Source organism: Chrysochloris asiatica, unplaced genomic scaffold (assembly GCF_000296735.1).
Source record: "Chrysochloris asiatica unplaced genomic scaffold, ChrAsi1.0 scaffold00088, whole genome shotgun sequence".
NCBI lineage: Eukaryota > Metazoa > Chordata > Mammalia > Afrosoricida > Chrysochloridae > Chrysochloris > Chrysochloris asiatica.
The window spans coordinates 8,947,792-8,952,422 of record NW_006408606.1 but is presented as its reverse complement, the minus strand read 5'-3'; the positions used below and the strand labels follow the sequence as shown (position 1 = coordinate 8,952,422).

At 38.0% G+C, this 4,631-nt stretch overlaps 1 protein-coding gene across 1 annotated transcript in view; it reads left to right on the top strand.

Moving 5' to 3' along the window:
• KIAA1109 (KIAA1109 ortholog) overlaps positions 1-4,631 on the top strand; it is a 340,787-nt gene that overhangs the window by 15,664 nt on the left and 320,492 nt on the right. The window lies entirely within an intron of this gene.

Here is a 4,631-nt window from a genome sequence, read left to right as displayed (position 1 = left end):
AGCTGGGTTCTATGAAGAAAAACGTGGCATCAGGATTGGAGGAAGACTCATTAACAACCTGCAATATGCAGATGATACAACCTTGCTTGCTGAAAGTGGAGAGGATTTAAAACATTTATTGGTGAAGATCAAAGATCACAGCCTTCGGTATGGATTATATCTCAATGTAAAGAAAACAAAAATCCTCACCACTTGACCAGTAAACAACCTTCTTATCAATGGAGAAAAGATTTAAGTTGTCAAGGACTTCGTTCTTCTTGGATCAACTATCAACACTTGTGGAAGCAGCAGTCAAGAAATCAAATGACGTATTGTATTAGGCAAATCTGGTGCACAAGACCTTTTTAATGTGTTGAAGAGCAAAGATGTCAGCTTGAGGACTAAGGTGCACCTGACCCAAGCCATGGTATTTTCATTAACCTCATGCATGCGAAAGCTGGACAGTGAATAAGAAAGACCATAGAATTTGTGCTTTTCAGTTATGGTGTTGGAGGAGAATATTGAAAGTGCCATGGCATCCAAAAGAACCAATAGATCTGTTTTGGAAGAAGTGCAGCCAGAGTGCTCCTTGGAGGCCAAGGTGGCCAAACTACATTTCTCACACTTCGGACATATTGACAGAAGGGAACAGTCGCTGGAGAAGGAGCTCATGTTTGGTAAGATGGAGGGTCAGAGAAAAAGAGGAAGACCCCTCCAATGAGTTGGATTGGTCAAGTGGCAGCATCGATGGACTCAAGTGTGGCAACAGTAGTAATGTTGGTCCAAGATTAGGCAGTGTGTTTCGTTTTGCTGTGCATAAGGTCGCTATGAGTCGCTACCGACTCGATGGCACCTAACAACAACAACAACATCCACAGCTGAATCATATCCTCCTTTTCTTCCACCTTCTCTTACTCAGACCCAGCAGGGAAGAAATGTTTGGTGGGAGTGGCTAGAAGAGACATTAGATAATTCACTACACCACAGCTGCCATAACTCTCATGGAAGAACAGTATTTCATTTGAATTTTAGTATAGGATTGGGAAAGATAGAAATATAGGAATGGTAATGTGAGGTAAGAGAGGAAAAGGGAATATTATGTTATTTATTGATCATCTTCTGTGTGACGAATACCACAGCATTTTATATGTGCTATTTCATTTAATGCATGGAGCAACCTAATGAGCCTTAATATATGCTGTCTCATTTAATGCATGTAGCAACCTAATGAGCCTTATGTGTGTTGGGGAATTGAGACCAATGGAAATTAAATAACTTTTATGTGTTACATCTTTTCAGCAGCATAGTAACACACAAGCCTCCATTGACAGGTTGTACATGAAGTATACTGACCAGGTATTGATCCTGGATCTCTTGTGTGGAAGCCCACTGTTCTATTACTGAAATACCAATGCCACATCTATGGCAAACTAAGCTGAAAAGCTTAATGATCCACTTCTGAAAATCAGTCCGTGAAAACCTTACTGTTTGCAACAGTCGTATCCACAACCAGTCATGGGCGTGATGTAAGACCGGGCAGAATTTTTTGTGTTGTACATGGAGTTGCCTTGATTCTGGGTCTGTCTGAATATCAGCTAAAACAATGTGGGCTATATAGTTAGTCTTTCTGAATTCATGCTCCTGTTTCTTTCTTGACACACCACAAGACGTGGATAGGGTAGGGAGTTGGGGACAAGGATGAAGTGTACATGGAAGGAATTATGTTTCATAATTTAAAGGTAGGATTGGGCTACCATTTTAATATTTGAGTTCTGTATTCTTTATTTTACTAAAGTAAAATAGGGTAAATTATCATTATTTAAAGTAAAAAATTGTGAAATTAAGTATAAAATCTTGGCATAAAGTTGTACTTTCAACATAAAAAAATACCTTTATTCTTCACATCAAAATAAAAAATAGCATCATAATGGTTTCATAAACAGTGCAACAGAAATGAAAATGAAAAGAAAACACACAATAGCACAGAAAACTGTTGGGAACAAAGCAATCAGCAGCACCACACAAGAAAAAGTACCACAGAATTACAGGACTCAATTCATGCCTATCGATAATTACATTGAATGTAAATGGATTAAATGCACCAGTCGATAGAGCAGAATGGATAAGAAAACAGAATCTTTCAATATGTTGTCTACAAGTCACATCAAAAAGATGGAGACAGCCTATATGCCCATCAACAGAATAATGGCTAAACACACTTTGGTACATATACCCAATGGAATGCTGCGCATCGTTGAAGAAGAATATGAATCTGCAAAACATCTCACAACATGGATGAGTCTAGAGGACATTATGCTGAGTGAAATTAAGTCAATCAAAAAACGTCAAATATTGTTGAGACCAGTGCTGTAAAGTATTATTATTATTTTTTTTAAATAAAAGAAACAATCTATGATGGTTACCAAGGGAAGGGGAGGAAAAATTATTCACAGTCTAGAGGGTAGACACCTGTTAACATGAGTGACAGGTCAGGCAGTATACAATAAGAGGGAGGTTAGCAAAGGAAAGATGAAGGTAGTGGGAGACACAGATGGGGGAGGTGAGAGGGAATAGTTAAAGTAAATAGAGGTAAATACTGTTAGCTGTTGTAACAGTTAACATTGTAATGAAGCAAAGTATGTGATTTGTTGAATATAAAACTGATGAACTGCTCTACACACTTTGAATTCATTTTTCTATACATTTTCAATAATAAAAAATTAAAAAAAAGAAGTCAAACATAGAACTATCTTATGACCCAGCAATTCCAATCCAAGGTATAGACAGACCCAAAAGAATTGAAAGCAGGAATACAAACAGAAACCTGCACACACAATAGTTCCTTGCGGCACTTTTCACAATAGCCAAAAGATGGAAACCGAAATGTTCATCTGCATACTGAATGGATAAACAACTTGTGGTACATAAACACAATGGAGTATTACTTAGCCACAAAGAGAAATGAAATCCTGATACATGCCACAGCATGGATGAACCTTGAAAGCAGTTTACTGAGTGAAATAAGTCAGAAAATGATCTCATTTACATGAAATCGACAAGTAAAAATCAATGCTCTGGTGTGGCTCTGTAGGATAAGCAGTGAGCTGCTAGCCTTAGTGTTTGCAATTCAAAGTCACCAGCCATACCTTGGAAACCTTATACAGGGTTGCTGTGAGTCAGAAGCTTGCTATTCAATGGCACTTAACAACAACAACACTTCTTAGTGTTTACCTAAATTGGGAGGAAGGGGAGCAGAAGGAGTTAATCACATAAGGGCACTGAGTTGCTATTTGTGTTGGTAGAATGATTTGGAGTTATAAGGATAGTTATAATGGTTACACAGCATGAAGAATGTAATCAGTGTTCCTGAAGAATGCCTGTAAAATTGTTGAACAGGCGAAATGTATTTTTACCTAGATTAAAAAAACTACTACACAAAAAGTACTTCCATTTCAAAGCAACAACAAAAATACTTTGTTTTTTTTTTAATGTTTTATTGTGAATTATTGTTTAATTGGGAGAACATTAGTTTTCCATTCATCCTATAGTATATCATTTCATTGCTATGGTTACAATCCTCTCCATGTATCATCAGCCATCCAAAGGGTATACACTACAATCATGGCCCCTGGTCATCAGCACACAGCCCCTCTTCCTCTCTGTGTCTAAAGTCCCCAACAGCTCCCATCTCTCCACGTCATTGTCTCTGCCTCCATCTCAGGCATCACTGCTTCTCTGGGTAGGGTCCAGCTCGCCACTGTTCTCCATTGAATGGTCCCAGGGACCTCCGCTCTTAGGCTGAAAAGTTAATCACTCCCTTCCTTGCTACAAAACGTCTATCTTTACAATTCCAACCCTCACAAGCGGTCCAGATTAACAATTGCATATCATTAAAATAACTTTTAAAGAGATTTGCTCTAGAAATCATTTTTTATAAACAGAAATTGCCACATTAAAGCTATGACCCTCAGTCTGAAGTACTCTAAGAAATGTATTTTGTATCTTGTTTTCACCTATATTGTTGTTGTTGTTGTTATGTGCCGTGGAGTCGCTGCCGACTCATAGTGACCCTGTACAGGGTTTCCAAGGCTATAAATCTTTATAGGAGCCTCATCTTTCTCCCGCGGAACAGCCGGTAGTTTCGAACTGCTGACCTTGCAGTTCGCAGCCCTATTCGTAACCACTACGCTACCAGAGCTCCTTATTATGTAGTTAAAAAAAAAAAACTTTGCAGAATCTAATGTGATGTTGGCAAGAGGTTACACATGGTAAGTTGCTTCATATTACTTTGTCACAATTTAGAAACTACCCATACTTTTTTAAGGATAATTAAAAGAAAATTTATTATGAAAACAATGTGTTCTTGTAATTTTCTTTTTGTATATTCATAAACTAGGCTTGTCTTTTGGAAGATTATGAATTCTATTAAATGACTACATTTTTCATGAGAAAGTGATCAAATTTAGAATATCATTTACTTTAGCATATTCAGGAGCCATGGTGGCTCAGTGCATTAAGCACTGGGCTGCTAACTGAAAGGTTAGGGGCTGAAACCCACTGTGGGAGAAAGATGAGGCATTCTATGCTTTGGTAAAGATTGTGTTGTTGTTAAGTACCTTTGCGTCAGTTCCGACCCATAGCGACCCTGTATA